General features: G+C 43.1%; 1 protein-coding gene and 1 long non-coding RNA gene across 2 annotated transcripts in view; one reads left to right on the forward strand and one right to left on the reverse strand.

The window, feature by feature from the left end:
- The window catches only part of LOC309613809 (uncharacterized protein), a 335,392-nt gene that overhangs the window by 205,765 nt on the left and 105,429 nt on the right, over window positions 1–24,198 (reverse strand). The window lies entirely within an intron of this gene.
- Window positions 14,826–23,471, forward strand: LOC309610601. The gene is made up of 3 exons (XR_014234074.1): window positions 14,826–20,949; window positions 21,723–22,059; window positions 23,245–23,471. It is a non-coding gene; the product is annotated as an uncharacterized lncRNA (long non-coding RNA).

The following is a 24,198-nucleotide window of genomic DNA, read 5'->3' on the forward strand; positions in this document are numbered from 1 at the left end:
GAAGAGGGAGAGGAAGAGGGAAGAGGGAGAGAGGAGAGAGGGAGATAGGGAGAGGAAAGAGAGAGGGAGAGGGAGGGAGAGGGAGAGAGGGAGGGAGAGAGGAAGAGACAGAGGGAGAGACAGAGAGGGAGTGGGAAAGAGGTAGAGGGAGAGCGGAACAGGGAAAGAGGTACAGGGAGAGAGGGAGGCAGAGAGGGAGGAGAGGAAGCAGGGAGAAAAGAGAGAAAGAACACACCGTCTACATTTCTGTCAAATGACACCGGGGATCCTTACACAACCAGGAGAAAGTAACACAGGGAGGCTCTTTCTCAGCTGGAACTGGAACTGCAGACGGGGCCAAACACCACCAGGCTGGCCACACGTGTCCAGCCGCCGCTCCAGCCCCGTCAGCCGTGAGTCCGGTCACCAGGGCTCTGAGTGTCTGCTCCAGGGAGCTGGGGTTCACCCTCTCACCCGGGAGGCCGGGCCAAGAGAGCAGGGCCCCGGGCTGGACACATAGGGGAAAACGCATCCCCACAGGACAGCTTGTGCGAGCAGATTCAGCTACCAGATTCTAGAGGCCCGGGACCACCCTGTGGCCCGTGAAACCCAGGAGCCACGAGGGTCTTGCAACGTGATTCCTGTCCGTTGGACTGTAAAGTTTGTGTAGGGAATCTTGGAAACAGTGGTAACAAGGCTGAATTGGAACGAGCTTTAGGCTATTATGGACCACTCTGAAGTGTGTGGGGTGCTAAAAACCCTCCCGGCTTCGCTCTCGTTGAATGTGAAGATCCCCGAGATGCAGCCGATGCTGTCCGAGAACTAGATGGGAGAACACTATGTGGCTGCCGAGTAAGAGTGGACCTGTCGAATGGGGAAAAGAGAAGTCGAAATCGTGACCGCCTCCTTCTTGGGGTCGTCGCCCTCGAGATGATTATGGGAGGAGGAGTCCTCCACCTCCCACACATCTCCAAGATGGAGAGCCTTCTCCGTCAGCCAGAGCAGGTCCCTTTCTAGATATAGGAGAAGAGAGAGATCCCTGTCCCAAGAGAGAAATCACAAGCCGTCCTGATCTTTCTCTAGGTCTCCTAGCCGATCTAGGTCAGATGAAAGGAAATAGAAGACCACTTTGCAAGAGGAGTGGTGTACAGGCAATAACTTCATTTGGCAGGAGTATGTACAGAAAATTCAAGTTTTGTTTGAGACTTCCGAAGCTTGGTGCACTTTTTAAATGTTTTAGTTGTTCACATTTGTTTGTCTCTTGGGAGAGTGACACATAAAGGTGTCATTCTCTATGGTTTGAAATGGGTCCTGGGAGGCATGTAATATGAAGAATTGTTACCTTACAATGTTCCCTTAAGCAAAATTGAACTTGCTTTGAATTTTTGGTCTTGCCTAGACTGATAATAAAACTCTAACTCCTGCCCACCTAAAGTGTGATGTTTACTATTATGGAAACAACACTGGCAAACATTGAAAAGACTTTCTGTAGCTGGGATATGGTATGCAGCTGTAGTTAAGCAAGCAGTCTTTAAAAGGTGCTGTGAACCCAAGCCAGCAGGTAAAAATGAAAGCCGCACCCTTACCCTAGATTAGAGGTTTAAAAATTCCACTAGTCTTCACACCGGACAAGAGATTGTCCAGGGAGTTTAAAATCTAAGAAGTTTCAAGGAAGTTAGTTTACCTTTGAGTTAGGTCATACGTCCCCTCTGTGATTGCTGTACATGAATACATAGCTCTTTGTAATATTTTTTGGAAATTTGAGATTATCAAGATACCAATGTCCTGCCAGATTAAGAGTATATTGTAGAGCTGAACTTTGAGTTACTGTGCAATTTTTTTTTTTCATGCTGTCATTTGTAATATGTTTTGTGAGAATCCTTGGGATTAAAGTTTTGGTTGCAAAAGAAAAAAAGAAAAGAAAAGAATCCGCCTGCCAATGCAGGGGACACAGGTTCAAGCCCTGGTCCGGGAAGATCCCAGGTGCCGCAGATCAACTAAGCCCGTGGGCCACAACTACTGAGCCTGCACTCTAGATCCTGGGAGCCAGAACTACTGAAGCCCACACGCAACGAAGACCCAACGCAGCAAGAAAAAAAAGACGATACTGGCCAGGTGATCAAGGGTAAAATCGTTTGTCATAAGTCCCGTTGATGGTGTGTATCCTTGATGTGACCTGAGGAGAATGGCATTTTTATCTCTGTCTGGGTCTTCCGCCCCAAACCCCATAACTCCAGACCAACCATAAGAAAACACCAGAAAACAAACAGACTAACAAATTGAGGGACAAAACACCTGACCAGTCCTCCTCAAAACTTTCAAGGTATCAAAACCCAGCGACGTCTGAGAAATGTCACAGCCCAGAGGAGACTGGGACAGAAAAAGGATGTTAGGGGAACACTAGGGAAATTCTAATAAAGTGTGGACTTTAGTTAATAACAATGTATCCATCTTGGTTCCTTAGTTGGATAAACATCTCGTACTAAGGTACTAACGAGTTGGAAATAAGGGTACTGGGTCAGGGTCCACGGCACTCTGTACAGATCTTTGCAACTTTTTTGTAACTCTAAGCTCTTGTAAAATTAAGCGAGTACTGAACAGAGCTAAGAATGTTATTTCCCTGATTTGAACATGCCTGAGTTTCTTTTCATGGTCACATTTTTGCTATTTGGATGTGTCTTGGAATCAGTAGCAAAGGAGAGTTGCCAGCCGCTGGGAAGATGTGGGTGGTTCGCAGGTGGCTTGCTCTGGAGCTGAAGACCACGGTGGGAAGTCTGCAGCCTCGGGCTGCACTTAGAACCATGGGAGGCGATGGGCCAGCTCAGTTAGGGATGGAACCTATAAATAAAACTTTTTTCTTTTCCGTTATGGCTTATCACAGGATACTGAATATAGTTCCCTGTGCTAGACAGTAGGACGTTGTAGTTTATCCATCCTATATTTAATAGTTTGCATCTGCTAACCCCAAACTCCCAATCCAACCCTCCCTCACTGTTTCTCCCCCTTGGCAACCACAAGTCTGTTCTCTATGTCTGTGAGTCTGTTTTTGTTTTGTAGACGCGTTCATTTGTGTCGTATTTTAGATTTCACATATAAGTGAGATCATATGATATTTGTCTTTCTCTTCTGACTTACTTCACTTAGTATGATAATCTCTAGGTCCATCCACGTTGCTGCAAATAGCATTATTTCATTCTTTTTATGGCTGAATAAGATTCCATTGTATATATGTACCACATCTTCTTTATCCATTCATCCATCAGTGGACATTTAGGTAGCTTCCATGTCTTGGCTACTGTAAATAGTGCTGCAATGAACGTTGGGGTGCATGTATCTTTCTTTCTTCTTTCCTTCTTCCTTTCTTCCTTTCTTTCTTTCTCTCTCTCTCTTTTTCTTTCTTTCTTTCTTTCTCTCTCTTTCTCTCTTTCTCTCTTTCTTTCTTTCTTTTTTCTTTCTTCTTTTATTGTCACACGGCATGTGAGATCTTAGTTCCCTGACCAGAGATGGAACCCACGCCCCCTGCACTGGAAGCGTGGATTCTTAACCACTGGACCACCAGGGAAATGCCAGGGGTGTATGTATAGTTTTGAATTAGAGTTTTCTCCGGATCTATGCCCGGGAGTGGAATTGTGGGACCCTATGGCAGCTGTATCTGTTCCTGCACGCCTCACATCAACCACCTGCACTCCAATCCTTGCTCTCAACGTCATCTTCGGGGAACCCAACCTGCGACAGGGACCTTGACAAGAAGAAATGGCTCAGGGAAAAGCTACCTGCACGGGGAGGAGATAGAGACCATCGCCCCTGGGGTGCGGAGGGGAGAGTGGGTGCAGAGGTTTGTCATTTCACCCCTGATACTCATCTCAGCCCTCGTGGCTGCCCCACTCTAGGTCACCTCGGGATACAGAGGTGAGCCGGTTAGAGTCCCTGCCTGTGCAGGAATCGGGGCACCAGCGGGTCTGAATAATATTAGTGCAGGGTCTCCCCCGTGGCACTGGGGTTATTCGGGGCGGGTCATCCTCTGCTGAGGGCCCCTCCTGGGCACTGTGTGGGGTTTAGCAGCATCCCTGGCCTCACCCATTTGATTCCAGGGGCCCTCCCTCCCAGTTGTGACAACCACAGATTTTCCCCACACATCACGGAAGAACTGGGTGAGGCGGGGGCAGGATGGCTCTGGGCGAGGACAGCTGTGTTGAAGCAACCAGCCTGGCCCAGGGCAAGGTCTGCCCCAATCCCGTCAGCGCCTGCATTTAGAACTGCCCCTTTCCTCTCCCACCTCCCCTGCCCTGCAGTGGTCTCCGAGACATCATCCCCATGTAATAAATCACACCTTCTCAGTTTACTGTTTGCTGCCCTCGCTAGAACGTGAGCTCTTTGAGGACAGGGATGCTGTTATGTCCCCAGCACCTAGAAGAGTGTCTGCTGTGTAGTAGATGCTTCATAAATACTTGCTGAATAAAGGAGTTGAATAAAGGGATGAGTGGATGAATGAATGAAGGTTACAATGGAAGGAGGGGGGAGATTCCCTTTCTGGCTCTCGGGGGTTGGGAGATCAAGTGAAAGATCTGTCCTAAATAGGCTGACCAGCCTTCTGGGGTTCCCCGGGACTGAGAGTTTCCCCAGAGTTCCAGCGCTCAAACCTGAGCGGTCCTGGGCAAACTGGGGGCGGGTGTTGGTCACCCTATCTAAACACAGTAACAATTCCAGCTGCAATAGCAATGGCCAATGACCTCTACGGTCTTATTGACCATGCACAGTTCTCTACCTGGCGGGGAAGGGTGGGCCGGGATTGGAATTCTGGTGATCCAGGGCGGGTGAGGGCACACCCCGGGCTTGTGGAGGGGAGTCCAGGAAGGTTCTGGAGGAAGTGACAGTGACACAGGAGGGAGGGAGGAGTCTAAGGAAGAACATCCCACATGACAACCTGTGCCAATGGCCCTGGGCCCAAGGTCACACCTGACCAGGGCTTGCTTTTTTTTTTTTCTAATTTACTTTTCCCCACATGGATATGCAATTGTCCTAATGCCATTTATTGAAAACTCCTTAATTTCCCCACTTTCTATCATATCAAGTTCTCATATATCTGTTTCTGGACCTTTTTTCTATACCATAGAGCTATACGTCCCATCCTTGCACCACTAGGGCTGTTTCATCACTATAACTTTATTTATTCATTTTGTTTTGGCCGTGCTGTGTGGCATGTGGGATCTTATGTCCCTGACCAGGGATCGAACCCGCGTCCCCTGCAGTGGAAGCTCGGAGTCTTAATCACTGGACCTCCAGGGAAGTCCCCAGGGCTTGCTTTGACATCCATGGAATGGTGGCAGGTGGGCACGGGGAGCAGCTGTCTGTGAGCCATCCTGGGTAGAAATGCAGGGTGGAGGGGAGGACAGATGGAGCTGGAGGGGAAGAAGCGGAGGAGGGAGGGAGGAAGGGAGGGAGGCCGGGCGAGAGACAGACAGAGAGTTTCCAGAGACAATAGAAAATAGCTCCTAGTGCCGGGAGCCTTGGAGCCGGAGGCTGGGAGCCAGGGTGACTGGCTCTCCTCCCCGGTGTGTGTGTGTTGCGGGGGGGTGGGTGGCTCTGGGCTTCTCAGGCTGGGAATGGGGTGCACAGAGCAGGAACGGAGCAGGGACCCTTCTCTCTGGAACCTCGTGGGCCATCCTCAGCTCACAAAGCTGAGCCACTCCTTGCCCTACGAGTGGGGGGCTTATCCTCCCTGTCCCCTGGATCATACCCCCTCACACACAACTTCCCCGTGTGTGTTCCCAGCAACCAAGAGAATCTGTTTTTAAAAGATTTGGGGGAGGGGGGTAACCATACAAACAAGAGCAGAATGGATACTTTTTCAGGATATGAATGGCTCTGTGTAAGCCCACCCCCAGGGTAACCACAGTCCTGACCTCTAACACTCTTGACGAGTCAGCCTTGGTCTGGGCTTGCGGACCCACGGAAGCTTCCTCATTCCCTCCTTCAGGTCCCGACTCTCCCTCGGCGTCTTTGTGAGAAGCACCCGGGGAAGTGGGACTGCTAGGCTGTACTGCTGCTAGAACTCCACCTGGGCTCCACCAGGCTCCAGCCCCCCGCCCTGTCCACCTAACTGACCCTGAGGCACCTCAACTGGTAGGAGCAGCATCACCTTCCCTCCTGGGACTCGTGATACTTAAGGGAGACACCGAAAGACAAGCCTTTGGCTCCCTGGCTGGCAAAGAGCAGGTACTCAATTGTCATAAGTGTCCGTATCAGTGAGGGTTCTCCAGACAAACAGAATCCATATGTGGTGTGTGTGTATATACACACACATGTACATATGTACAAGCATACAAAAATATACAGCTGTGTACACATGCAGTATGCGTACACACATATACACATATAGTATATACAATACACACATACATATATACACACATACAAAGATATTTAGGTGTGCATATAGACAGTATACATACATACACATATAATATATGCAATACATACACGTACATACATATAGACACACATATACACCTACATATAAAAGCATATAGCATAAAAATATATATGTACTGTATATAGAAATTCATCGTATATATACATACATATATCATATATATAAGATATATACACATACATATATACAATGTGTACACACACACACCTATATGTAAATATGCGCATGTACATACACATATAAATTCATACGCAAGTGTGTATATAATAGTATATTCATATATACATATAATACCTAGAAACATATTGGGGGGGAGGTGTCACGGTACGTCAAGAGGGGAAGTCGAACCCGCCACCCCAGGCCCCGAGGGGTCTCCCCGGGTCTCCACTTCGGGCCGGTGGGTGTGGCCGGGGGGCAGCTGAAGACGTGCGTGCGTGCTTGCGTGCGTACGTGCGTGCGTTCGTACGTGCGTACGTGCGTGCGTGGGGGCGGGTCCACGGGGCGGGAGGCGCTCGCCGCGAGTGAGTGGTTCAGCTGGGCCTCGGCTCATTGTGCTTGCCTCACGCCGGCCCCAGTTGGCAGCAGCGCTGGAGGCCCCGGGCCTGTGACCACAAAGAGGGAGCCGGGGGCCGGACGGGAGCAGGCCGGCGGCGGCGGCGGCGGCGCCGGCTGAGGCCCAGGCCAGGCTCCCTCCCCTCAGCCTCCCGCCCGCCCGCCCGCCTGTCCCGCCCCCGCCGGCGGCGCCCCGCCCCTCCCCCAACCGCCAGACTAGCCTGGTGCGGGGGCCGCGCGCGAAAACGTGGGGGAGAAGCTGAGGCTGGAGTCGCCCGTGGTGGCCGAGCCCGCCGTCTACCCATGGCTGCTGCTGGTCTACGTGAGTGCCGCCCGTCCCCTCTTCCCGGACCTCCACCTCTCTTCCCCCACGGCGCGCGCTGAGCCCACCGAGTAACGGAGCGACTCGAGTCGCCAGACCCTCTTTGGAGCCCCCCTTCCCGCCCTGCCTGGTTCTCCGCGGCCGTTTCCAGCCCCCGCGCGCAGGGTGGGCAGAGGGGAGCCGGGGCCGGCCGGGGGCACAGACTCGGCCGCGGGGACCCCGCGCTTCCGAGGGGCGCCCGAGCCGGTCTGCCGTTGGCCCTGTAGGGCTGGGGACCCAGGTCCCCCCCTCCCCCGGCCTGGACTGCCGGCGGGCTTGCCCTTCCGTACTTTATGATCTGACACGTCGGGTTTCTTTTTCCTGGCCAGCTTTACCATTACCTGACCAGCTTTCCCAGCATCCCCTGATAATGTGTTAGATATTCAAGTTTTAGGGCCTGGTCCCAGCCCTATGGAATCAGCAACTCTGGTGGGGCTCAGTGATCTCTGTTACAACAGGCCCTCCAGATGATTTTTATTCACCTTAAAGTTTGAAAATATCTGCATTGTCAGCTGGCCGAAGCGTCCACCAGCAGGTGAAGGGGAGTGGCGCCTGGAAAAGATAGGGACTAGCCAAGGTAAGTACAGTAGCATTTGCCATGGTAGTAATGGAGAATGCCTTTTCTCCACTGGTTGGCACAGACTAGTATCTGGGAGCAGTGGCAGGGTTATTTAGGATGCTTTACATTGCAGTGTAGAGTGACCGCTGTCCTGGTTTGCCAGGGACTTCCCCTGTGTGAGCGCTTAAAATCTCATCCTGGCAAACCCCTTAGCCTTGGGTTTGAAAAACTTAGGGAATAACATGAAATTTAGGGGAAACATGATCTAGGTTTTGGGCAAGTCACAAGTGCTAATTAAAGCTAAGCAAGTATGGACAACATCTAGCCTTCTTTACCCCTTTGCGGGTAGGTAAATCTTGATTGGGTGAGAGGACTTATTGTTAAGAAATCTTTGTAGAAACATCCCCTTCTGCTTAGTCCGCTGGTTCTCCGTTCTGGCTAGACATTGGCATCGTCTGAGGAGAGTTAAAATGATTGTATTGGTCTAGCCTGACCAACCGTCGGTGTGAGGGTTTTTAAAAAGTGCTTCAGAGGATTCTAATGTGCAGCCAAATTTAGGTGCCACTGCTTAAGCTTTTGAACCGCTGCTATGTATTTTCACCTCATCTTGCTGTGAGAATATCCAACTGTAGTTGAGGTTTGTTGTTTTTCTTTTTCTTTTTTTAACTGTCTTATTATAAGATTTACTGTCTTAAATAAGATTGAATGGACAGAAAATCCTGCTAGTCCATCTGGTATAGCTGGATACCCAGAGTAATATCGTTAAGATATGTACCATTTAAGTATTGTGACTGGCCTTTTAAAAATTAACATATGCATTAAATTAGTATTGATAGTATAGATCTCTTTCGAAGTTGTCATGTTGGGGAGCTATACCTCTAATCTGCTGCCATTGCTAAATATCTGGACACCTCTTATTAGGAATTGCTTTTAAAAATCTTTAGGGATTAAAACCAAGATTGCTGTATTATTTGTACTGGGACCACAAAAACCTCACAGAGTTCCCCCGCTGTACCTTCTACCCCCATCTCTAACCCTTGGCAACTTGTAATCTGTTCTCCATCTCCACAGTTTTGTTATTTTAAGAATAATATGTAAACATAATCATGAATTACTTAATCTTCGGAGATTGGCTTTTAAAAACTTTTCCCTCGGCATCATTCCCTTGAAGTTCATTTCAATTTTTGCATATATTAATAATTTGTTCCTTGTTGTTGCTCGGTAGTATTCTATCATAAGATTTTATCACAATCTGTTTCAACATTCACCCATTGAAAGACATTTGGGGAGTTGCCAGTTTGTGGCTATTAGAAATAAAACTGCTATGAACATTTATGTGTAAGTTTCTGTGGGAACTTCATTAAGTTTTTGTTTCTTTTGGATAAATGCTCAAGAGTACAATTACTGCATTGTAGGGTGAATCTACTTTTAGGATTAAAAGAGACTGTCAAGCTGTTTCTCAGAGTGGCTAAACCATTTTATTTTCCCACCAGTGATGTGATATAATTTTTCTACGTACTCGCTAGCATTTGATGTTGTCACTATACTTTAATTTTAGTTATTCTCTGATATCTCATTATGGTCTTAATTTGCATTTCCCTGATGGCTAACGATGTTGAACATCTTTTCATGTGCTTCTTTGCCATGTGTATATTCTCTTCCATGAAATGTCTGTTCCTGTCTTCTGCCTATTCTCTAGTTGGATTTTTTAAAGTTGTTTGGAGAGTTCTTTGTATTATTATAGATACAAGTCATTTGTCTCCTATGGGATTTTCAAATATGTTTTCCCACTGTGTAATTTGAGTTTTCATCCACTTAAAAGGATCTTCTATGAAGCATTTTTAACTCATTTTGATGAGATCCAATTGATCAGTTTTTGCTTTTATTGATCATACTTTCGGTGTCAAGTCTAAGAATTATTCACCTAGTTGTAGATGCCAAAGATTTTCTCCTATTTTTTTTCTCTAAAAATGTCCTGCTTTTACATTTAAGATTATGATCCACTTTGATTTAATTTTTGTGTAAGATGTGTAAGGTTTAGGTTAAGGTTCATTGTTTGTTTGTTTGTTTTTGTCGAGGGATGTCCAACTGTTTCAGTACCATTTTTTGAAAAGTCTATTCTTCCTTGATAGCTTTTGCACTGCTGTCAAAACCAAGTTAAATGTATTTGTGTCAGTCTATTGCTGGGTTCTCTGTTCCATTCCATTGATCTATGTATCTACCCTCCATCATTACTGCGAAATCTTGAAATTGGGTAGATTAATTCCTCCCATTTTAATCTTCCTTTACAAATTGTTTTAGCTGTTCTTCAGCCTCTTCCTACCATATAAATCTTAGAATAAGCTTGTCTATATCCACAAAAACCTTGAGGGCATTTTAAGAGTAATTGTGTTAAGCCTCTTAACTTGGGGAGAATTGACAGCTTTATTATGTTGTGTTTTCTAATCTATGAACAAGGTATGTCTCCCTATTTGTTTGGGACTTTTAAAATTTTCTTCATCAGCATTTTGTAATTTTCAGTATAGAGGTCCTATAAATGTCTTATTGGGCTTCTATTTAAGTATTTATTTAGGTCAGTTGTAAATGGCATCACATATTTTTATTTAAGCTTCTACACATTTGTTATTAATATATAATTTGATAAAATTGTGTGGATCTTGTACTCTAAAACATTTACAAACTAATATTATTTCTCAAGCTTTATGTGGATTCCTTGGTATTTTCTCCATTTAGATTATCATCTCATCTTCAGATACAGACAGTTTTAGTTTTCCTTATTCAATATAATAGGATATATTACTATTCAACATTCAGGAGGATATATTCCTTCCTATTCAACATAGTAGGAATAGTTCTTTCATCTTTTAAATAAACTTTTTAAAAATTTAACTTTTAAATTTATCTGTTTATTTATTTTTGCTTTATTTTCTTACTAGAACCTCCAGTAATATATTTAATAAAAGTGGTGAGAGCAGATATCGGTGCCTTGTTTCTGATCTTACAGAGAAAGCGTTCAGTCTTTCGCAGTTAAATATAATGTCGGTATAGGTTGTTTGTAGATCATCTTTATGAGTTTCAGTATGTTCCTTTTCTATTCCTAGTTTGCTTGGAGTTTCTTTTCTTCTTTTTTTAAAATCATGAATGGGATTGGATTTTGTCAAATGCTTTCTCTGCATTAATGATTAGGATCACATGACTTTTCCCCCTTAGTCTATTGGATATGGTAGATTACATTGTTTGATTTTCAAATATTTAACCAACTTTGCATAACTGGAATAAATACCACTTGGTCATGGTATATTATTCTTTTTATATATTTCTGGAGTTAATTTGCTAATATTTGGCTGAGGATTTTTACAGCCAATTTCATAAAAAATACTGGCCTGTAGTTTTCTTCTTTCTATACTATCCCAGTCTGGTTTTGGTATCAAGGTAATACTGGCTTCATAAAATTAATTAGGAACTGTTCCCTCTACTTCTGTTTCTTATCAAGTCATGTAAAATTGGTGTTAATTCTTTAAGTCTTGGGTAAAAGTGAAACATCTAAGCCTGAATATTTCTTTTGGGAGTTTTTAAATGAAAAATCAGTGTTTCTCATAGTTACAGGAAAATTGAGATTGTCTCTTTCATCTTGGCTGAGTTTTGGTAGTTTTGGGTGTAGACGCATTGGTCCATTTCATCCACATTTTTGAATTTATAGTGTAGACTTGTTCATAATAACTTGTCCCTTATTAACCTGCAGGATATGTCATGGTATCCCTGGTTGCATTTCTGATATCTGTGATTTGTGCCATCTCTCTTTTTATCTTTATCAGTCTTGCTACATCTTTCTTGATGAGATTGTTTATTTTGAAGAACCAGCCTTTTGTTTCATTGATTTCCTCCCCCCCCCATTTTCCTGTTTTCAGTTTCATGGATTTTTGTTTCATCTTTATTATTTCCTTCTTTCTGCTTGTTTAGTGTTTTTTCCTCTTCCGTTTTTACTATTTTAATATAGAAAATTAGACTATTTCTTTGAAATATTTTCTTTCCCAATTTAGTGCTATAAACTTCCCTTTCAGCATTGCTTTCACTTTATTCCACAAATGTTGATCTGTTATATCTCCATTTTCTTTTATTCTATGCATTTAAAAATTTTTCCTTGACTTTTTACCCATGAGTTATTTGGAATTGTGATGTTTAGTTTTCATGTGATTGAAGATTTTCCTGTTGTCTTTCTGTTATTGATTTCTAGTCTGGTTCCATTATGGCTAGAGAACATACTCTCTATGATTTTAATTCTTTTAAATCTGCTAATGTTTTTTTTATCACCCAGTGTATGGTATATGAGTGAATGTTCCATGGACACTTGAATATGTATTCTGCTTTTATTGAGTGTGTTCTTTAAATGTCAGTTATATCCTGTTGATTGATGATGTTTTCAGTTCTTCCATACCCTTGCTGATTTTTCTCTCTGGGAGTTCTATAAATTGCTGTGTTGAAGTCTCAAATAATAATTGTGGATTTGAAATTCTCTCCTTTTACCTTTTTCAGTGTTTGCTTCATGTGTTTTGAAGTTCTGTTGTTTGGTGCACACACATTTAGTATCACTAGGTCATCTAGGTGGATTATTCCTGTTATCTTTATGTAATGACCCTCTTTGCCCCTAATAATTTCCTTTGCTCTGAAATCTACTTTATCTGATATTAATATAGCCATTCCTGCTTTTTCTGATGAATGTTCACATGATATACCTTTTTCATCCTTTTACTTTGAACTACCTATATCATGATGTTTAAAGTAAGCTTCTTATAGACAGTATAGAGTTGGATCATGCTTGTGATTTTTTCATCTACTCTTTCAATCTCTGTCTTTGACTTGGTTATTTAGATCATTTACAGTTAATGTAATTATTGCTATGTTAAAGATTAGGTCTACCATTTTATTTTTTGTTTTGTCTTTTACCTTAGTTTCTCAATCCTGTGTTTCTCTTATTTTGCCTTCTTGTGGGTTACTTAAACATTTTTTGGTAAGTCCATTTTAATCTAATTTATTTATAATCATTTGTGTATACTGTTTGTATAGTTTTCTTAGTGGTTGCTTTTGGCATTACACTATACATATGTAACTTATCATAGCCTACTGGAATCTGTCTTTTATTACTTCAAGTGAAGTTTCAAAATTTTACTTCCATTTAGGTCTCTTAATAGTCCCCAGTTTTAAAGTATGATTTTCTGTAGTATTTCCTCTATATACATTGAGAACCACATCAGATGGTGTCATAATTTTTGCTTTGACCATCATAGGGAATTTAAGAAACTCATGAGACTAATGATAGTCTCTTATATTTATCCCACTTGTTTTCACCCATTCCATTGTTCCCCTTTTCTTTCTGAAGTTGCCAGTCTTCTGTTATTGTTTTTTATGTTTTCATAACAGTAGGTGATATCTGGGCTTTCCAGTGCCATTGGATATGAGTTTCAGGAAACACTGAGCCTGGCTCACTTAATGCTACTGAGTTGGAGGGTTTGTATACGTTGGGCCTGTTGGCACAGCAGATGCTAGCAGATTAGACTAATGCTGATGGGACTAGTGCCACAGGAGGATGCATTCCCATTCAGGCTATGCTGCTGCTACAGTAGATCAAATCCCCCTCTACCCCAAGTGTGGGGCAGTGACCTGCTGCTGTCACTGCTTCTTTATTAGGCTGCTTTCGCCTCAGGTGTGTGGTGGGATCCCTTGGAAGCTGCTGCTGCTGTGAATCACAGGGTTAAATTCATTTTAGAAATACTTAAATATAAATATATAGCCTGGCTCTTGTAGGACCTCTGTATTTGTTTTTTATTGCTTTCATACGAATTACCGCAAATTGAGTGACTCAAAACATCGTAAATTTATTACCTTACAAGTCTGACATTGGTCTCAGTTGAGTAAAGTAAAAGTGTTGGCAGGATCGACAGATGAATGGATAAAGCTGTGGCACATATATACAATGGACTATTACTCAGCCATAAAAAGAAATGAAATTGAGTTATTTGTAGTGAGGTGGATTGACCTAGAGACTGTCATACAGAGTGAAGTAAGTCAGAAAGAGAAAAACAAATACCGTATGCTAACACATATATATGGAATCTAAAAAAAAAGAAAAAATGGTTATGAAGAACCTAGGGGCAGGACAGGAATAAAGACTCAGCCATAGAGAATGGACTTGAGGACACAGGGAGGGGGAAGGGTAATCTGGGATGAAGTGAGAGAGTGGCATGGACATATATACACTACCAAATGTAAACTAGATAGTTAGTGGGAAGCAGCCACAAAGCACAGGGAGTGGAATCCTGCAGTGTTTGCTGATGGGTCATTTTGGAAGAGCTGACTTTCAGTCTGAAGCTCTGCCTGTTTGCATCTGAAGAATCTGCATTTAAGGAGAGGGTGTATGAGGAAGGGGGTGTATGGGACAAAGGTGTCCTGGGTGCAGATGAGCCAGGACCTGACCAGCTGCCTTTTGTGTCCTCTGGTCCCATCTCTTGGTCTGTGCCTCATCTGCATCATCACTGTCCCCGCTGGCACCCCTGGGGTGTTGTTGTCTGAGTGAGATTCCCCTGGTGCCCCTGCTCTCCTCCCCTCCTCCTGCTGGTTGGGGAGGGAACTGCTTATTGTGTGGTCTGTACTCCTGAGGCACGAAGGACCCTGTAGCATGGACCTGCAGAGTGTGGGATGTGGTCCCAAGAGCATGGGGCCCACATAGGACACAACATCGGGGCATGACCAGTATTAGGGCTGCCTCATCACTGACAGGGAATGTTGTCCAGATCCTGCTCGGGAGGGTGTGGTGGGTGGCCTGGGACCCTAGAGGCCCCATTCCTATCCTGGAGCTTGGAAAGTGCATCCCCATGGGCTCCAGATTCACCCCATATCTCAGCCATATCCCTCTGTCCTGTCTTTGAACTCAGGAAAATGAGCTCTCTTGTCCACAACATAGGCCTGGTCCTGTTGGTATTAGGATTCTTTAAGTTAGGCATCCTGGGATAGCTCTTTTTAGGCCTGAGAAGGAACAACTCAGGAGTGTACAACAATTTCAGATGAAACTGATATTCAATGACTATCTCTAACTACTCGGTTGTTGACTTCTATTAGTCATTATTCTCCTGGTTTTAGCTCTGATGTGGGGATTACAGAGGAGTCAACATTTAAATCTTCATAATCTGTGTATTTGTAGCTTCAGTATCATTACTGACCCATAGTTTTTATGGTTTGGGAAGAGTTATTGATTTCATGTGTCATGTAAAGGATTCACAATGATGATAGGGCAATTAAGATTACAATAATGGCTAGTAAATTGTTCACATTTTCTCTACCTGTGCATCTATTCTATGCATATGAGTTAGTTTAGATGTCAATATTAGTGAAATGATATAGAGGACTAGAGAACTTATTTTAAAAATCACTATTAATGTGTGATGATGAAAATGTAAAAGTCCTTCCGTAATCGGTGATGTTGTATCTTGAGAGCCTAGATGAAACTGATATGCCTTAGTGATATACAGGATTTTAGCCTATGATTTAACTTTGACAAAGCTACATCACTTTTTACTTTTATCTCATTTATTGAGAAAGACATAATTGTTATGGTGTTGGCTTGAAACTGGTTGAGAAGGACTTGAGTCCTTCCTTATTTTACATTTACATAGGTAGGATGTTGAAACATAGGATATGGTGGAGGGCATTCGTGTAACCATTCTAGGTTAGGAGTAGCAATTTCCACTGCTAAGACTTCTTGTTTAGACGCAAATGCTTTTCAAAGTATGAAGATTATTAGCATTACTGCTGCTACTGAGATGAATGAGCCTAAAGATAAAATATTTCATGTTGTGTGTGCCTCAGGGTACTCAGACTAATGTAGTGACATCCCTGAGAGGCCAAGAAAGTGCTGCAGGAAGTCATATTTACTACTACAAATATACTTGTGAAGTGAATTTTTGCTCATGCTGAGTTAACTGTATAACCTGAGAATAGTGGGAATCAGTGTAGGAAGCCTCCTATAATAGTGAAGACTGCTCCCATGGACATTAGGTCATGGAAGTGTGCTACTACATAGTATGTATCCTGGAGGACAATGTCTGGGGATGAGTTGGCTAAGATGATTCCTGTCAAACCACCTACTGTAAAAAGAAAAACTAAAGCCTAAAACTCATAGTATAGTGGGAGGTCATATAATATTACCTCCGTGAACAGTTGCTAACCAGGGACTTCCCTGGTGACACAGTGGTTAAGAATTCACCTGCCAATGCAGGGGACATGGGTTCGAGCCCTCGTCTGGGAAGATTCCGCATGCCGCGGAGCAAAAAGCCCGTGCACCACAACTACTGAGCTGCCCTCTAGAGCCCGCAAGCCACAACTACTGAAGCCCACGCGCCTAGAGGCTGTGCTCTGCAACAAGAGACGCCACTGCAATGAAAAGGCCGTGCACCGCAACCAGAGAAAGCCCACGTGCAGCAACCAAGACCCAACGCAGCCAAAAAAAAAAGAAACGAGAAAGAAAACTTAAATAAAGAGTTGCTAATCAGCTAGATACTTTTACTCCTGTAGGGATAGAAGTAATTACGGTAGCTGATGCAAAGTATGCTCCTGAGTCAACAGCTATCCCTATGGTAAACATATGATGGGCCCACAAGAGAAATCCTAAAAAGCCAGTGGACATGACTCATACTAGTCCCAAATAGCTGAAAGGCACTTTTTGTCCTAAATAGTATGTAATGATATGTGAGATTATAACAAAGCCTGGTAGGCCATGAATACAGACTTCAGGGTGACCAAAGAGTCAAAATAGCTGTTGGTATAGGATTCAGTCTCCTCCTGCAGGGTCAAAGAAAGTAGTGTTTAGATTTCTATCTCTTAACAATATGGCAATTCTGGCTGCTCAGACTGAGAGTGGTAATTATGTAATATGTCTATAGTTGGGAAAGATTAAACAAATACTGGTGTTTGGTATTGGGATATGACTGCTAGTTTTGTATTAAAGACTATAGTAATAAAAGTAATAGCACCAAGAATTGAAGAGACACCTGCTAAATGTAAGGAGAAAATGGTTAGGTCGACAGAGGCTCCTTCATGGGCCAGATTGCAGGCTAGAGCTGAATATAGGGTTCCACTTGTACCAGAACCAGCTTCTACTATTGGTGATATGAGTAGGAGTAAGAATGATGGGGGAAGTAGTCAAAAGTTTATATGATATATTGGGGGAAATGCTACCTCAGGTGCCCCAGTTATTAGTGGCCCAAGTCAGTTTTCAAACCCTGAAATCATAATGGGTACAACTATAAAGAAAATTATTACAAGTGCAGGGACTGTTATGACTACCTTACAGATTTGGGCATCTCCAAGTAGCGCTCCAGGTTAGCATAGCTCAGCCAGGATTAATATACTTAAGGCGCTGCCTGCTACTCCAGCTCAAGCACCAAATAGTAAAGATAAAATGCCGATATCTTTGTGATTTATTGAAGATAATCAGCAGTGTATGAACAGAGGTAAAATGACTGAGCTAGCATTCGACTGTAAATCTAAAGACAGAGATTGAGCCCTCTTTCTGGCAAACCCTGTGGTGAATCAACAGATTGAATTGTAACTTGAGAGAAGCAGCTTCAATTCTGCTGGTGATTTTCCTGCCTTTTTTTTTCTTCTTTTTTCTTTCTCAAAGGCAGGAGAAGTAGATTGAAGCCAGTTGACTAGAGGATTTGCCTGTTAACTAAAATTTCCTGGGGTTAAAACTCATCAATCTCGTAAGGATTTGGCTTAATTACAGTGTTTGCTTTGCATTCAATTGATATAGGAGAAAGTCCTGCAGTCCTTATTTTTAGAAATTAAGTAAATTGTACTTGTTTAGGGTTTTGAAAGCTCTTGGTCTAAACTAACCTAAATTCCTAGTCCAGCACTGATAGGATGGGTGTTATGGGTAGTAACCGTGTGGCTATTATGATGAGTAATGATAGGAAAGTTATTTGTTTTGTATGTTCAAATTGTTGTACTTTTGTGTTGTTTAATGAAGGGAATATAGTTAGTGATGTGGAGTATGTTAGCTGCAAGTAGAAATATATGCTGAGGACTGCTGTGATGGCTATTAGTGTTGGTAGAATGATGTTATCATTTTTGTTATCTCTTGGATAATTATTCATTTGGGTCAAAACCCTGATAATGGTGGGCGACCTCCTAATGACACTATAATGCTGAGGATAAGGATCCTGATGGGAGGTGTTTTATCTCATGTGTGTGATAATGATACCCTTGTAGTACATGATCTGGGTATAAATAGGAAGAAGATAGTGTTGTTATGATATAAATTAGTATGTTTAGGATTGTTATACTTGGAATATACATTATAATAGCTGTTATTCATCCTATATGGGCAACTGATGAGGAGGCTGTAATTTTTTCCAGGTGAGTATGGCTAAGTCTGCCTCAGCGTCCAACTATGATTTATAATATCACTATGATTAACAGTATGTTTAGGTTGATGGATGGTGACATGTGGTATAAAACTGATAGGGGTGCAATTTTGTCATGTTGATAGCATCAGGCCTGCTGTTCATGGAATGCCTTGAGTTACTTCGGGCACTCAGAAGTGAAATGGGGAATGTCCTACTTTTGTGACAAGGACGATTGTCATGATAGTGGATGCTGCTGGATTAAAGATTTTTGTAATTCATTGTGTTCTTTGACCAGAGTATATTAGATTAATGATAATAGCCATTATAAGTAGTATTGATGTGGTGGATTGTTTTAGAAAATATTTGTTGGATGCTTCTGTAGCTTATGGGTTCATGTTTTTTATTAGAATGGGGATACCATTAACCAGTGTGAGCTTGTTACTACAATTATATTTCCTGAAATAATGGTCAGTAGAATGATAGTAAAAACAATGAGAGTTTATTAGTACAGGAAGGATATACAACAATATTTTGGGGGTATGGGCCTTGAAGCTTTCTTAGAGAACCTTACTATATAGCATTGTGGTGTAATGTGGTAGCATGGAGAATGTAAAATTCTTAGAAATAAGTTCAATTCCAGGAATAAGCGCATTTAAACCTCTATCATTTACTTTATCAAAGTAACTCTTTAGTCAAACATAATTCTTAAGTTTGCTGTGGGTTGCCTGGTATGATGACAGGTAGTGAAAACTCTCATATACATAGGGCTAATGTTAGTAGTAAAAAATATTTTTATAAGAGATGTATACGTTGATCATATCAAAATTGTGGGTAGGATGCTTGAATTCATAGAAAGGAGATTGTTAGATGTGTTTTAATGATGACTTGGGCTGTATATAATTCTGGCACGTAGGGATTGTCAAATGCTCCTAAAAATAGAATGTTGTGAAAATGTTTATTATAAGGAAATTGACATATTCTCTAGGAAGGACGGGGTGAATGGGCCTGCTACATTTTCTACATTGAAGACATATACAGGTTTTGATTCTACTTCTGTTAAATCAAGTGGGGCTTCATTGGATTTCTGCTACTGCGGAGATAATCAAATTCTGGGTAAGGGTCAGGAGAAAATTAGTCATAGGTGTTCTTGTGTAATAATTACTGTTGAAAGTGTAAATGATCCATTTAGCATTAGGACTGAGAATAGAATAACTGCCAGCAAGACTTCATATGAGATTGTCTGTGCTACTGTCCGTAGAGCTCCAGTGAGTGAGTATTTTGAATCTGAAGCTCAACCAGATCAGAGGATGGAATAAATGGCTAGGCTTGATATGGCTAACATAAATAGTATGCCTACATTTATATTAATTAGTGGATAAGATATGGGAAGAGGAATTCATGTTGTGAGAGCCATGGTTAAGGCTAGCATTGGGGCAATAATATATAAATTGATGATGTTGATGGTCATGGTGGTTCTTTAAGAAATAATTTTAATGTCTCAGTAATGGGTTGTAATAATCCATAGGGGCTGATGACTTTTGGCCCTTTCTGGATTTGTATATAGCCTAGGATTCTCCATTTAGTTAATATGAGGACTGCTATGGTGAATTAAATTGGGTACTTTGTGAAAGAATGTTGATTATAAACATATTCTTAGGAAGAGAACTTGAACCACTGCAGATAAATGTTTCAGTTTTACCTAATTACCGGGCTCTGCCACCGTAACAAACCCTGTTCTACAGTAGAGTATGTATAAATTAACTGAATGTAGATTATATCATCATTTGGTTTGAAGACATTTTGTAAAGTAAGCCGTATTGCTCTTGTCCTTTCATACTGGAAGAAATCTGCAATAGACAGAAACCAACCAGGATGACTCCAGTCTGAACTCAGATCACGTGAGACTTTAATCGTTGAACAAACAGACAATTAATAGCAGTTATACCATTGAAATGTCGTGATCCAGCATCAAGGTCATAAAACATATTGCCGATATGAACTCCAGAATACAATTACTCTGTTATCCCTAGTAAAACTTGTTCCGTTGATCAGTGGTTTAGAAGAACAGGTGATAAAGCATTTTGACTAGCTGGTCTAGATTTTAATCACTCAGAGGCAGTTTTATTCTCCAAAAAATAAATGGCGCACGGGCTCAAGGCACACCATCTTCAGTACTTGTGGCACGCAGGCTCAGTAGTTGTGGCCCACTGGCTTAGTTGCTCCGTGGCACGTGGGAAATTCCCAGACCAGGGATCGAACCGGGTCCCCTGCATTGGCAGGCGAATTCTTAACCACTGCATCACCAGGGAAGTCCCAGAATCGCAGTCTCCCTTTTAATATACCTTAAGCCCAAAGAATCCATGGAAAATTGTTACAGAAAATAAGACAAAAAAATATTGTAAGGACTATAACAGAAGCATATAATACACAGTTCATATAGACACATCCCAAGCAGTTACAAAGTATATTAAAAGGGAGACTGCGATTTTAAAAAAATAAGATAAATTATACCCACAAACTCCTAGTCTTTCCTGAAACATTGCAATCTGAAACCCTATTGTAGGAAGCAGAAGATTCCAGGAGACATTCTACAAATGAAGGACTCTAAACCCTGTGGTTGGAAAAGGAATTCTGGAAGGAAGGTATCCTCACCCAAGGAGAGCAGGTTCCTATACTTCTCTAACATCACACCCCTGTACAATTCCCATTGATCTTGGTCCAGGCATTGTCACTCCTCTTGAGAGAAATCTATGGCCACATCCTGGAATGGCAGCAGTCCCTGAAATTAAAAGTACACATGCCATGTGGCCACGGGAAGAGTTCATAATGTGACCCAAGAAGAAAACAGCAAGTTAAGAGAAGTGCTTTTAATTTAGAAGACTGTCTTCAATTATCCACTAATATATATATATTTACAAAGTAACTTTCTCTACCTTATTTGTAACTACAAGAAAAGAGTATGGCATGTGATCCACAAAACCAGTGTAGAGACTATACTTATCTGGAAAAGAAATGATAAAATGATGGTTTCAACACAGGCATATGCATTTTTGAGTGTTTTATTTATATCAAACTGGATAAAATGTGTGTATTTCTCAGACAGAAAAGACATGTCGAGGTAGAAATGTACCTTTCAACTATTCATGGGTACACAAGTACACTGGGGAGATTGTAAAAGTGCAGATCGTGATTCAGTAGGTCTGGTGGGCCTGAGTTCTATTTTTTCCTCAAGCTCATTTTTAACTAGTGATGCCACAGTCTCTGATTCATTAACCACAGTTGGGAATAGCAGAGACATAATTAGAAAGGTAAAAATTCGTATTTAACTTTGAACTTAAAGTGTTTTATGGATTTTACACCTTTAATAGAATAGTAAGCACAGCAGCAACAATCATTTGTGAATATTTACTATAGACTGTATCTTTCTTTCTTGTGTAGGATTCCAGGAAAAAGGCCTGGGCTGCGGCCACAGTGGGCGGGGCCCCCAGGCCGGGCCGCCCCTCCAGGACCCCCGGAAGGGCTCCTGGAGGCTCCAGGCGGCTCCTCCCCCGGCGCCGCCCTCCCTCCCGGAAGGCCTGGGGGCAGAGCGGTCCCACCTCCTCGCCCAGAACGATCCCGCGTTTCCGCAGAGCTGGAACTCCCGGCTCGGGGTCTCTTGCCTCCGCCGTCACTAAAGTGCCCCGGAGCCCGAGGGGAGGGCGGCCTCACTGAGGCTGCCGGCTCTGGAGGGGCCCCGGCCGCCAAAGCCGCGACAGTCCTGGGGACCGCGGGCCGGGTAAGTGGGCGCCAACCCTCCTCCTGGTCTGGTGCCCGGGCGTCAGTGCAAGACCAGCTTCTGAGGGGCAGGGGTTCGCTGCCACCCACCGCTGCTGTGCAGAAAGAGCAGCCCCTAGCGTTCTGGTCCCGGGGAACGTCGGTCCCTTCTCTCGCCCCTGCCCTCGGCCTGGCTCGCGGGGCCTGGTGGGCGTGGGGAGTGGGTCGGCCTGAGCGTCCTGAGGGGAAACGGGGAAAGGGAGGCGCAGGGTCCGGTTGGAGCGTCAGCGCCCCTCCTCCTGACTGCGGGGAAAGCGGCTGAAAACGCATCCCCAGGCTCGGAGGTCCCTTGTTCAGCCGAGTCTCTCTGCGCTCCTTCCTCCCTGAGCTAAAGTACTGGGGGGAGGGGACAGGGGAGGGGAATGGCGCAGGTAATGGGGAACATCAAAAGGTGATTGTTAACTAAGGAAAACCAGCTCTCCCAAGGTGAGGAATGTAGCGCTTTTCTTTGTATGGGAAGATGCAAGCGTCTGGGCTCACTGAAATCCTTCCTTTGATATGCACCTCAGCTCTCTGGGGCCAGCATTCTGTATTTGCATATCCTGAGTTCCTCAGGGCCCACCGGCTCACATTGGAGGGCTGCAAGTGCTGATGACTGTGACATCCTTTTTTTACTGATATGGCAAGAAATATTCCATTTCTCACAGGCTTGAGGGGCAGAGAGTGAAAAAGAGTAGGAGAATCTCACTCAGCATGTAATTTGGCATATATATATATATATATATATATATATATATATATATATATAAAATATTTATATTTAACTGTGCTAATAGAGGCTCTCAATTCCAATCAATTTGTACTACTGCCCTCTATGTATTAATTTCATCAATATCATATGATAAATGCCTATAAAGTTGACGTAATCCATTTAAACAGGATAATGATTTTTAAAGGAAACATAATAGAAATATAACAACAAAACCCTTACCACCAAAGGCTGTGTGTGGAACAACCTAAATACATGTTCCATTGTTAAAATATTGAAAGATGTATTCAGTAGAAATATCAACAAAATGAAAAATAATAAGGGCAACGGAATGCTGAAATGTTGTATCTTTATCATTAAAGTGGCAGAAAATCATTTATTAGTAGGCAGTGAGGGCAGAGGATGCCTGATTTTTATATCTTTTTCATATTTGTGCAGTTGTTTCAGCAAGTAACTTAAAGACAAAATGGAAAAACAAGGAGGTTTGTGCCTGAGATCATGTTGATGTGAAACCAGGGATGGCCACCTTGTGCCAGGTGCGTGAAGTTTACCTGGCCAGGTAGACCGCAGAGCTCCTGAGAAGCCAGGGTTGGAATTCTTCTGCTGGGTGCCCCTTAGCTTCTGTGACTTGATTGATTTTGAGTCATGTTGGGGGATAGACCTGATCACAGGAAATGGGTGGGAATAGAGTGATTTGGGGAGCAGCTAACGACATTCATCACAGCTCATGGCCTGATTGAATTTTAAAGAAACAGGAAAACAAATGCTTCTTATGGAATCAGAGAATGTGAGGGCTGGACAATCCCAGAAAATGAGAAACACCCATCCCATTTTCCAGATGAGAAAACAGAGGCCCAGCAAGGTGAAATCCCTCACCTAAGTTGCACCTGTCTCTCCTCCCCACTACATGGTTCATGAAAGTAGGACTCTTCCTGTCTTGATCACTGCTGAACTCCAAACAGGGCCAGGCATCTAGCAGCTGCTTCAAAAATTTTGGTTGGGCTTCCCTGGTGGTGCGGTGGTTGAGAATCTGCCTGCCAATGCAGGGGACGCGGGTTCGAGCCCTGGTCTGGGAAGATCCCACATGCCGTGGAGCAACTCGGCCTGTGAGCCACAATTACTGAGCCTGCATGTCTGGAGCCTGTGCTTGGCAACGAGAGGCCACGATCGTGAGAGGCCCGCGCACCGCGATGAAGAGTGGCCCACGCTTGCCACAACTAGAGAAAGCCCTCGCACAGAAACGAGGACCCAACACAGCCATACATACATACATACATACATACATAAAAAGAATGTAAGCAGACAAGAATAGCATTAAAAAAATAAAAAATAAAAAAAAATTTTGGTTGACTGGATGAACAACGCTATTTCTTTCTTTCTCACTCTTATTCA

Source organism: Balaenoptera borealis (assembly GCF_965194805.1).
Source record: "Balaenoptera borealis genome assembly, chromosome: 1".
Classification (NCBI taxonomy): Eukaryota; Metazoa; Chordata; class Mammalia; order Artiodactyla; family Balaenopteridae; genus Balaenoptera; species Balaenoptera borealis.